The sequence below is a fragment of the Castor canadensis genome, chromosome 15 (assembly GCF_047511655.1).
Source record: "Castor canadensis chromosome 15, mCasCan1.hap1v2, whole genome shotgun sequence".
NCBI lineage: Eukaryota > Metazoa > Chordata > Mammalia > Rodentia > Castoridae > Castor > Castor canadensis.
In genome coordinates, this window is record NC_133400.1 from 19,495,715 (window position 1) to 19,508,720 (window position 13,006).

A 13,006-nucleotide genomic window follows, 5' to 3' on the forward strand; every position below is an offset into this window, starting at 1 on the left:
CTCCTTGACCAGCACAGGATGGCCACTTGCTCAAGGTAGCCTCAGTTGCCGGTGACATGCTGGTCTCCAGAGCTGAGAAGTGTTGAGACTAGAGTCAGTAGACTCTCTGGTCCTACTCAGTTCTGTTGTCCAGTGCAGTCCCATGCTCACCTGAAGAAGCCCAGGATACCCAGGCCATACTGGATAGTGTTCACCACTGCATTCTCAGTGGCTGTGATTATGGAACCATCATGTGTGGAACCCATGATTGCAACCAGTGTACCTGCATGGATCTGCACCACCACTGGGTCTATCAAGATAGCCATCAGTGGCTCTGTCCCACCAAAAACCCATCTGAGCTTCTCCCTACCATATTCTCTCAGACTCTGTGCACCTGTCCACATATAAAGAAACTCTCTGTCTCCCGTGTTCAGTAACTCAAGATCAATCGTGTAACTTTTGGGTACCCCATGAGCTTATATCTGGTTAGTGACTCCAAGGCTGTTATAATGGTTCCATTTTTCTCCTCACATATGAAGAGAAAAGAAACAGGGTGTTCTCTGAGTGTCTAACCAACGTTATTGAAAAAGGTCATTTCTGGGGGGATTCCAAGATGGTGGCTAGAGGGAGGAAACAGAAAGTGAGCCTCCTATAGTGAAATCTTGGAGAGAAGCTGGAGACACACTTTGCAGGCAAAATCACTGAGAAGAGACAAAACTTTGACCCCTCCACACCTCCAGCTGGTGCAGAGAATCTCCACTTCACATTAAACAGAGAAACAAGGAGGGCCCCCAGGCTGCCAGTCGCCCGCACCCAGATGGCTTGGGAGACGTGGACAAGGTGAGCTTCACAGTACTGCAGTACTCCCACAGACAACCCTGGGCCAGAGCAGCATAGCCCCCTGGACAGACTGACTTCCACCCGGGCAAAGAAGAGAAAGTGACTAATAAGCAATAAAAACAGTAAAGACATGTGGGAAAGAAGGTGGGGCGTACTGAGTGCTGAAAATTGGGGGAAGGGAATCCTTCCCGGGACTGTAAATAAACAAGCCCGGTGGGCCGGAGAAGCTCTGGTGGGAGCGGGGGCACGCACCCAGCAACCAGAAGCCGGAAAGCTTGTGAGAGTGGCAGAGGGAGAAAAACTCCACAGGAGAGGGAGAAAGACCCACTTCCCATGTGAACTGTAAACAAATATGGCGGCTGGCAGGAGCAGCAGCACTGCCCAGTAATCAGGAGCAGGAAAGCTTCTAAAAGTGGAGGTGGGAGGAAGACTGCACAGGAGAGAGGGGAAGACCCATTTCCCACATGAACTGTAAATAAACACGCAGGCCTGAGAAAGCAGGTGCAGTGTCACCTTTCCCAGTGTGCTTGGAAAGGGGAAAGCTTGTAGCAGAGGCTCACGCACAGGAGAACTCTGAGTAGACAAAGCCTGCAGGGCCAGGTGAGTGCTAATCTCACCCCAGAGATCTTCATAAATAACGCCTCCAGCAACAGCAGGATGACAGCAGCAGGAAGACGAGCCACAGCCACAGATACCATTCTGAGAACTGTCTCCAGACTCTTTTTTTTTCTCTTTTTCTCCCTACCTTTGATGAGAGAACAACCAAATTACACCTGAATGCTGAAAAACTTACTGAAATTGTATTGCGTTTGAACTTGGGACACTTGGTGGGGTTTTTGTGTGTGTGTGTGTGTGTGTGTAGTTTTGTTCTACTTTATGCGACCCCTTTGATGAGACAACTACAGAACAACATCTGAGGCACCATCTCCAGGATTGGAGACTGAGACAGACACCCAAATTATTAAGACTGAAACTTCATTGCATTTGAACTTGGAGGTTTTTTGGGTTTTTTTTTTTAATTTTCTATTTCTCATTTTATTTTATTTTTATATATAGATATTTCTTTCATTTACTTATTTTTTATTTTTATTCTTATCTTTACTTTTTTTATTTTTTATTTTCAATCCTCTCTCTGTCTCTCTAATGCCTGTTCAGCTTACTGTTGATTAGTACACTAATGCTCCCTATTTATACCTTTGAAACTTTCTTGTCTGATTCCTTGTTCTGTATTCTCCTTCTTGTCTATTTACTTGTTTTTTCGTTTTCTTTAACTTCTTGCTTTCCATCTTTGCTCACCCTTCCATTCTAAATATTACCATTGTTATTATTACAAGCTAGAAAATACTTAATTGCACACAGTACAGGGACAGTAAAAACACCAAAGACAATGACGGGAAGACAGAAAAAACAGGGAAACCAGTTTCCCCACAGCAAAAAATTAGTACAGGAACCAGAGGGGAATGAGGAAAACAGATACTCAGATCCAGACTCCAACAAAATGAAGATAAACTATGCCAAAGGACCCAATGAAGCCCACAAGAATAATTTAAAAGAAGACATACTACAGGTATTCAATGAGAATTTTATAGAGATGATACTGATTAAGGTGAACCAAAATGTACAGGAGACACTCAAGAAATTCCAAGACAGCAAAAATAGAGAATTTGAAAAAGCAAAAGAAGAAATAAAGGAAACCATAGAAGCACTGTATAAACACAAAAGTGAAACACAGAACACAAGGAATAAACGGATAAATGAACTCAGGACAAAAATAAACAACATTAAAGAGGAAACCACCCAGGACATGGAAAACCTCAGAAAAAAGAATGAAACAGAACTGCAAAACAAAACGGAAGGCCAATCCAGCAGAATAGAACAAACAGAAGACAGAATCTCAGAACTTGAAGATGAAATGGTAATTAAAGGAAAAACTGAAGAACTATTAATTAAACAACTCAAGACCAGTGAAAAGAAAATGCAAGAACGCACCGACTCCATCAAAAGACCAAACTTGAGAATCATGGGCATCGAAGAAGGAGAAGAGGTGCAAGCGAAGGGAATGCGTAATCTATTAAACAAAATAATAACGGAAAATTTCCCAAATCTAGAGAAAGATATTCCCATACAGATGCAAGAAGCCTCCAGGACACCAAACAGACCAGATCAAAATCGAACTACCCCACAACATATCATCATTAAAACAACAAGTTCAGAAACTAAGGAAAGAATATTAAAGGCTGTAAGAGAGAAAAAACAAATAACATACAAAGGTAAACCCATCAAAATCACAGCAGACTTCTCAACAGAAACATTAAAAGCAAGAGCGTGGGGTGAGATCTTCCGGGCACTGAATGAAAATAACTTCAACCCCAGGATACTCTACCCAGCAAAACTATCATTCAAAATAGATGGAGTAATAAAAGTCTTCCATGATAAGCAGAAACTAAAACAATATGTGACCACAAAGCCACCACTACAAAAGATTCTGCAAGGGATTCTGCACACAGAAAGTGAAACCCAACTTAACCATGAAAAGACAGGCAGCACCAAACCACAGGAAAAGAAAAAGCAAGACATTAGAGGGTAACCTCAACTTAGGTACACACAATCAAACCTTCAAACAACTAAGACAACTAAATGACAGGAATCACCACATACCTATCAGTACTAACGCTTAATGTTAACAGACTTAATTCACCCATCAAAAGGCACCGCTTGACAAAATGGATTAAAAAGGAAGATCCAACAATTTGTTGCTTACAGGAGACCCATCTCACCAACAGAAATAAGCATAGGCTTAGGATGAAAGGCTGGAAGAAGATTTACCAAGCCAATGGCCCCCGAAAACGGCAGGAGTAGCAATACTTATCTCTGACAAAGTAGACTTCAAACCTACAATGATTAAAGGAGATAAAGAAGGACATTCCATAGTAATAAAAGGGCAAATAGATCAAAAGGAAATAATAATCATCCACCTGTATGCACCCAATGTCAACGCACCCAATTTCATCAAACATACCCTGAAAGACCTAAAAGCATATATTAATGCCAACACAGTGGTTGTGGGAGACTTTAACACCCCATTATCATCAATAGATAGATCATCCAAACAAAAAAATCAATAAAGAAATCCAAGATCTAAAGTATGCAATAGATCAAATGGACCTAGTTGATGTCTACAGAAATTTCATCCAACTTCTACACAATATACATTCTTCTCAGCAGCCCATGGAACCTTCTCCAAAATAGATCATATCCTAGGGCACAAAGCAAGCCTCAGCAAATATAAGAAAATACAAATTATACTGTGAACACTATCTGATCACAATGCAGTAAAAGTAGAACTCAACAACAAAAGTAAAGACAAAAACCATGCAAAGAGCTGGAAACTAAATAACTCATTACTTAATGAACAATGGCTCATCGATGAAATACGAGAGGAAATTAAAAAGTTCCTGGAAGTCAATGAAAATGAAAACACAACCTACCGGAACCTATGGGACACAGCTAAGGCAGTCCTGAGAGGAAAGTTTATAGCCATGAGTGCATATATTAAAAAGACTGAAAGATCCCAAATCAATGACTTAATGATACATCTCAGACTCCTAGAAAAACAAGAACAAGGAAATCCAAAAACAAATAGAAGGAGAGAAATAACAAAAATAAGCACTGAAATCAACGAAATAGAAACCAAAAAAGCTGTACAAAGAATTAATGAAACAAAAAGTTGGTTCTTTGAAAAAATAAACAAGATCGATAGACCCCTGGCAAACCTGACTAAAACAAGGAGAGAAAAAACCCAAATTAGTAGAATTAGGAATGCAAAAGTGGAGGTAACAACAACCACCATGGAAGTCCAGGAAATCATCAGACACTACTTCAAGAACCTATCTTCAAATAAATTTGAAACTCTTAAAGAAATGGACAGATTTCTAGATACATATGATCATCCAAAGTTGAACCAAGAGGAAATTAATCACCTGAATAGATCTATAACACAAAATGAAATTGAAGCAGCAATCAAGAGTCTCCCAAAAGAAAAGTCCAGGACCTGATGGATTCTCTGCTGAATTCTATCAGACCTTTAAAGAAGGACTGATACCAGCCCTCCTTAAACTGTTTCACAAAATAAAAAGGGAAGGAAAACTGCCAAACACATTTTATGAAGCCAGTATTACACTTATCCCAAAACCAGGCAAAGACACCTCCAAAAAGGAGGACTATAGGCCAATCTCCTTAATGAACATTGACGCAAAAATCCTCAACAAAATAATGGCAAACCAAATTCAACAGCACATCAAAAAGATTATTCACCACGACCAGGGATGCAGGGGTGGTTCAACATATGAAAATCAATAAACGTAAATAACCACATTAACAGAAGCAAAGACAAAAACCACTTGATCATCTCAGTAGATGCGGAAAAAGCCTTTGATAAGATCCAACACCATGTCATGATAAAATCTCTAAGAGAACTAGGAATAGAAGGAAAGTACCTCAACATTATAATAGCTATACATGACAAACCTACAGCCAGCATTATACTTAATGGAGAAAAACTGAAACCATTCCCTCTAAAATCAGGAAGCAGACAAGGATGCCCACTATCTCCACTCCTATTCAACATAGTACTGGAATTACAAGCCAGAGCAATTAGATAAGAAGGAATAAAAGGAATACAAATAGGTAAAGAAACTGTCAAAATATCACTATTTGCAGATGACATGATCCTATACCTTAAAGACCCAAGAAACTCTACTCAGAAGCTTCTAGACATCATCAATAGCTACAGCAAGGTAGCAGGATATAAAATCAACATAGAAAAATCATTAGCATTTCTATACACTAGCAATGAGCAAACTGAAAAAGAATGTATGAAAACAATTCCATTTACAATACCCTCAAAAAAATCAAATACCTAGATGTAAACTTAACAAAAGATGTGAAAGACCTCTACAAGGAAAACTATGAACTTCTAAAGAAAGAGATTGAGGAAGAGGCCATGAACAGCCAAGGCAATACTCAGTCAAAAGAACAATGCTGGAGGTATCACGATACCCGACAGCAAACTATACTACAAAGCAATAATGATAAAAACAGCATGATACTGGCATAAAAACAGACATGAAGACCAGTGGAACAGAATAGAGGACCAAGATATGAAGCCAGACAATTATAACCAACTTCTCTTTGAGAAAGGAGCTAAAAATATACAATGGAGAAATAGCAGCCTCTTCAACAAAAACTGCTGGGAAAACTGGTTAGCAGTCTGCAAAAAACTGAAACTAGGTCAATGTATATCACCCTATACCAAGATTAACTCAAAATGAATCAAGGATCTTAATATCAGACCACAAAGTCTAAAGTTGATACAGGAAAGAGTAGGAACTACTCTGGAGTAGGTATAGGTAAGAACTTTCTTAACGAAACCCCAGCAGCACAGCAACTAAGAGATAGCATAGATAAATGGGACCTCATAAAACTAAAAAGCTTCTGTTCATCAAAAGAAATGGTCTCTAAACTGAAGAGAACACCCACAGAGTGGGAGAAAATAGTTGCCAGCTACACATCAGACAAAGGACTGATAACCAGAATATATAGGGAACTTAAAAAACTAAATTCTCCCAAAACTAATGAACCAATAAAGAAATGGGCAAGTGAACTAAACAGAACTTTCTCAAAAGAAGAAATCCAAATGGCCAAAAAACACATGAAAAAATGCTCACCATCTCTAGCAATAAAGGAAATGCAAATTAAAACCTCACTAAGATTCCCCCTCACCCCTGTTAGAATAGCCATCATTAGCAACACCACCAACAACAGGTGTTGGCGAGGATGCGGGGAAAAAGGAACCCTCTTACACTGTTGGTGGGAATGTAAACTAGTACAACCACTCTGGAAAAAAATTTGGAGGCTACTTAAAAAGCTAAACATTGATCTACCATTTGATCCAACAATATCACTCTTGGGGATATACCCAAAAGACTGTGACACAGGTTACTCCAGAGGCACCTGCACAGCCATGTTTATTGCGGCACTATTCACAATAGCCAAGTTATGGTAACTAGTCACAATAGCCAAGATGCAGCACCACTGATGAATGGATTAAGAAAATGTGGTATCTATGCACAATGGAATTTTATGCAGCCATGAAGAAGAACGAAATGTTATCATTCACTGGTAAATGGATGGAATTGGAGAACTTCATTCTGAGTGAGGTTAGCCTGGCCCAAAAGACCAAAAATCGTATGTTGTCCTTCATATGTGGACATTAGATCAAGGGCAAACACAACAATTGGATTAGACTTTGAGCACATGATAATAGCAAGAGCACACAAGGGAGGAGTGAGGATAGGTAAGACTCCTAAAATATTAGCTAGCATTTGTTGTCCTTAACGCAGAGAAACTAAAGCAGATACCTTAAATGCAACAGAGGCCAATAGGAAAAGGGAAGCAGAAAGTCGAGAAAAGGTGAGATCAAAAAGAATTAACCTAGAAGGCAACACTCATGCACAGGAAATCAATGTGAGTCAACTCCCTGTATAGCTATCCTTATCTCAACCAGCAAAAACCCTTGTTCCTTCCTATTATGGCTTATACTCTCTCTACAACAAAATTAGAAGTAAGGGCAAAATAGTTTCTGCTGGGTATTGAGGGGGTGGGGGAATGAGGGAGGGGGCAGAGTGGGTGGTAAGGGAGGGGGTGGGGGCAGGGAGGAGAAATGCCCCAAGCCTTGTATGCACATATGAATAATAAAAGAAAAAAAGAAAGAAAGAAAAAGGTCATTTACCTTCGTTGGCACAATAGATAATCTATGACTGGGAACTAGGGTGACCTCAGAGACCAGAACTTGGGCACTTATATGGGTCTTCTGGGACCAACTTTTAGAGGGAGTCCTGAGTTGTCAAAAAGCCAGAGCCTCTGTCCTATTACAGCTGTCAGAAGTGTGACCCCATACTAGGGTTGGTTGTCTTCTCTGGGGAAGAGGACAGTCTGGACATGATAGTGAGAGACTTCTCATCAGGCTCGACACTACAGTGGGGAGCTTGGCCCTTTCATCTTCATAAAAGAAATGTCCTCCCTCCCCAGGGCACCATGAGCTGGTGCCGAGAGGTAGGTTGGATTCCTCATGGGCATGGGCAGGCGAGTCGATGCTGAGATCCAAGCAGTCCTCAGGTATAGAGAAGGGAGACAGGGTAGATGATATTCCTTCAGACCATCTGTATTCATTATATCAGAATTTTGCAACACCTGGTGAAAATGGCAGACAGTAATTCCAGGAATGGTACAGTGGTCAAAATAAGATCCTGATGCCGGATTTGCTTCCATCCACACTTAGACTCTGTTCCCCTCATGCCCTGACAAGGAGGATCTTTCTCTAAAGTCCCTCCCCACCAAGGTACATACCACAGACTCTAGGGGAGTTGGAATGAAGCCAGACATGAGGGAAGGCTGAAGGTTGTTGATAGCCTTGGATCTCACTTCCTTTGAGGCTGGGATATCATGACACCTAGAAGTCTCTACAGGATACCTAGGCTACATATATTGAAATCCATTACTTCTGCCTGTCCCTATCAAGCCCAGAACAGGAAAGTTGACACCCCAAAACCCTTCACACAGCCCATAGGTGCTGCATGAATGATTTGAGATTACTTTCCCATAGGGTAGAGGAGTATCCCTTGCCCCAAGTCCAACTCTCAGGAAATCTCACTGTCTCATAGAGTCTCTAGTTTAGGCACCTAAACTTGGCCATTGCCCAATGGCAGCTGTCCCTGTGGGTTGACACAGTGATTGTGAAGGGTGGGATTCCTAAGAATCCACCACTGCTGCCCTACTTAGGGACATGCAGAATCTGCTGCTGAAGTCAGAGGCCCTTATAGGTTCATGGAACCAACCTTATCCTCTCCCAGAGACACCTGCCCTGGTGGCAGAGAACACTTGTCATAACTGGAATCAGGGTCCAAGTGAGTCTGTGCTCCTCTCTCAGCATTCGGATCTACCACTATCCAGGTGTGAAGCCCTGAGCTAGAGCCTGGCAAAGTTGCTTCACCCTCTGAATCTTAGCATTTTCTTTGGAAAAATGCACATGGAATCCTCCTGACACACAGGGAAACTGTGAGGTTCAAATGGAAGAATACTAATCATGGCCGAGCTCAGAGGGCCTGACTGCCTGGTGTGAAGTTCCCTGGGTTCTGGGAGAGCTTACATGGCTGGGTGTGAGGTCCCATCCCTCACACCACTCTTAGGTTCCGGAGGCTAAGGTGGTTGGCAAAGGGAATTCCCAGGAAGGCATGGACCCCCACATCAGTGCCCATCAAGTGGACGAGGCTGCCCCACACCTGCTCTGTGTGAGTGGTCCTGATGGGGCTGGCTGAGTCCTGGGCTGGGGGTGGAGAGAAGCACATGGATGTGGGGGTGATTCCATGCCTCATACATTCACATAAATTTACCAAACTATGCAGGTATATGGGTGAATTTAATTACATGTAAATTCTTCCTCGATAAAGATCTAATGAAATAACTGCTGAAATGCGAGAAGTTCCCCGGGAACCCCCCTCTGGAAGCATGCTGTGCATCGGCAATCCTGCAGCCACACAGGGCCTTGTGTGCAGCAGGAACTCAGTGATGTCTCAGGACACAGTGCAGGAGTCCTGTCACTCACACTTCTCTTGATTTTGTCCAGCTTCTTACCACAGTCTTCATGTTATCCTTGTCTGCTACCTACCTGGTACACTAGGCAACATGGGAATCTTCATCTTTCATCCTAACAAGTCCTAAGGCCCTGAGTTGGGTTTCAATACAGTGGATGAAAGAAATGGGATGTGATCTGGCCCAAGAAGACTTGTTGGTTAGAGGTAGGACATGGTAGATCCTAAGGTCTATAGGAAGAGGGACACAGCCTCAATTACAAAGAGTAAATGGTTTTGGGGAGGTCAAAGAAACAGTGTGAGTACAACTTGGCACCTTTGTATATAGCATAAAGTGCAAGAGAAGATTAATACTGGGTGGGGTGTCAAAAACAGTGTAGGGACAAAAATAATGGAAGAATGAAAATTAATCAGCTAAAGAACCAAAGAGACTAGGGGATGCTCAGAGGGTCAAAAACTTGCAGGGGAGCTCTGAAAGGCATGAGAACACCTCCTGGGATGGACAGATATCAAGAAACCAGGTGATAGCAATTAATTCTGCTGGATATGTTTAGACTTTCTGAGCCCCACCCCAGTCCATCCTCTAGGACACTTCCCACAGACAAATTCAGAGATGTGCAGTGATCACGTGTTTGTGGCCTAACACTGTGTGCAGACCACTGAGAATAAGAGCAAACTTCAGGCCACTGAGAAACACACCTGCCCTTCACAGTACCCCTGAGATGGCAAATGTTCAAGGGGTTAAGGGACATGCCCAGTCCTGCTCCTTGCAAACCAGGGGCCAGTCCCAGCTTTAGGAGAGAAATAGATGAATGAGTGGATTGTTTCAATGCCAATGTAAATGATATTCAATCTACAGGACCATAGTTAGGGACATTTCAGTAGTCGGGTTCCTTGGGGTCATAATTTGAGCTCTAGGTACTGTTGTCTGACACACTGTGTGCTTCACATTCATATGTTGAAATCTAATGTCTGATGTGATGATATTCAGAGTCCCCAGGACTTTGCATGGTATTCAGATGATATGCACCTCCTTAGGAGGTGATGAACTCATGAGGACCATCATTTATACTTTCCAACATGTTTGGACACAGGTGCCATCATTTATCCAAACACAGAGCCCTTATTTCAAACCAAATCTGGTTAACCCTCAACCTGAAATTCTCAGTCTTCAAAACTCTGAAGAAACTGCTCTTGCTTTTAAATAACCAGTGTATGATTTTTTGTGCCTTTGTTTTTGAAAAGCAGGGGGTTATTGCAATGTTTCTCTGAATACCTGGAACTCCTGGGCTTGCAACCCTCCTGTGTGTCTCCCCAGTAGCTTGCATCACAGACACTCCCCACAATGCTGGGTACTTCTTATGATAATCCTGTTGTAACAGCTGAACTCACTAAGACCCCAGGGCTTTTAGTGCACTGGTTTCTGTTGACTGCTTACAGATGACAGAGAAAATAGGACTTTTCTAGAGGTGCAGAAGAGATTTTTGACCCCCTGATGCGAATAACATTGCCCAAAGCAGCTTCTTTATTTGAATGGAATTGGGGATTGGGAAGATAGAGTGAAGGAAGGCTGGAAGAGGACCAAGGTGAACCTGAGAGGAAGGGGCCAAGGCGCAGTGTTGAGTGCAATAGTGCAATCATGCATTGGGCCTCATCCATCCACATTTTCATATGGCCATTTATTGAGTACATCTAAGAAGAGAGGGCTCTGGGCGATGTGACAATGAACATCATGTAGTGAGTTATTTATAAGTATAGGCTGAGTGCAGGGATGTATGACTACCGGACAGTGGGAGTCAACCTCAGCCCCTACCTGGGTGTGTGAGCACCTCAGGCTGATGTCATCTGAACTCAAGCCCACTCCCTTCCTGGACACAGTGTGCTACAGCTCCTAATGATTCTTCTTAGGCCCTGTAAGCTCCGTGATCTTTTGGGGCAGGATCTTGGTTCAGAACTGCAGCCTGTTGGCCTTCAGGGCCTGGCCCAGTGCAGGCTGGATGTCCAGATTCAAGTACTGCTCATCGTGATGGAGCCTGGGCCACTGGGGCAGGTCCTCACTGCTGGGGTTCCTGTGGACACAACATCCCAGTAGGGTTAGTTGGGGACATTCTGATACCAAGCCCCAGATCTTGGTCAGGAAAAGGAACTGAACAGGCTAGGGGTGTGTAGAGACTTAAGGCCACATCCTATTCAGACAAGGAAAATAAGGACCCATGTTTGGAAATGTAGGACAGAGCCAATTGGCATATTTGTCCCTTCTTCTCTGACGTAGGCTCTGATATCGACATAGTACACTGGACCAACTCTCATGTCTCTTGGACAAGGAGCAAATGACTGGCACACACATCATGACCTTCTCCTTGTGGGTTGGAGAGGGAACAATTTTATGATGAAGGACACATGCATGATAATGAGGTCACCCCAGATGAGGGGAGTGCTGGATGAGCCCAATGCAGTGATTGGGTGTGTTGGGGTGCTCTCACCCATTCCGAGCAAAGTTGGCCCAGAACTTCATCATCCTTCTGCTTAGCAGCTCCTCCTCCTCAGTGAAGTCAGCTGCATAGTGGAGGACAAGGTCAAGATCTGGCCACCGTATCAGGACACCCCATCAGGCTCCACCTTCAACACCCTCCATAACCTGACCCTGGACCCCAGACCAAGACCCATTCCTCCCTTAACACCAAGGCCCAGGACCTCCTTTGCCCAACCTTCACTTATTCATTCCAACCTTGAGCTGCATCTGTCCTGATCTCATTCCTGACCTATCAGACCCTTTTTTCCTCTAACTCTGGGATATACTTTAGGAACAATCATGCCTTTGAAACACACTCCTCCCCCCTCCAACACCCATATCTAATATTACAGTAAGTGCAGACCATGGAAGGAAAACATTCTAGAGTCTGTGAGAGCTTTGATTGTAACCCAAGTGGTATTTGGGGCTATAAGTTGGTGCACACCTGATTCTGTCTCTCTCTGAGCCTCAGTTTTTCACTTGTGGACAGCGGGGACAATTACTCATCAGGCCCAAGCAGGGTCCATCCCAATTCCAAGAAATGAAGAAAACTCACCATTGCTGTTCAAGTAGTATCCGAAGACAAAAGAAACCTCATCGCCATGGTCAGCCTTCATGTTGGGCAGCCTGATGTCCTTGAAAATGCTGGACTGGTGCTGGAACTCATAGAAGTAGACAGGGGCAAGGGAACCTAGAGGTGTGGACAGGTGGGAGGGTAGCGGTCTGTCACCTTGAACTGTCCTTCCTCATCATTACTAAAGTGTGAGCTAGGACCACAGTTGTTTGGAATCTGGATGATGAGGAGGGGAGCTCCAGGCTGGAGCAGGCCCAGTGGGAAGGCCTTGGTTCTGTCATGGCTTTGGGCCTCCATGCTGTGTGGCCTTGGAAAACTCACTGACTGTTACTGACTCAGTTGTCTTCTATAAAATGGGGTGATGACTGTCTCTCACAGTAGCCATGGTAATGTGGTGAAATGTGGAACATCAAGTGCGTGGCACTAGAGCTGATAAGGACATGGATGGGGACC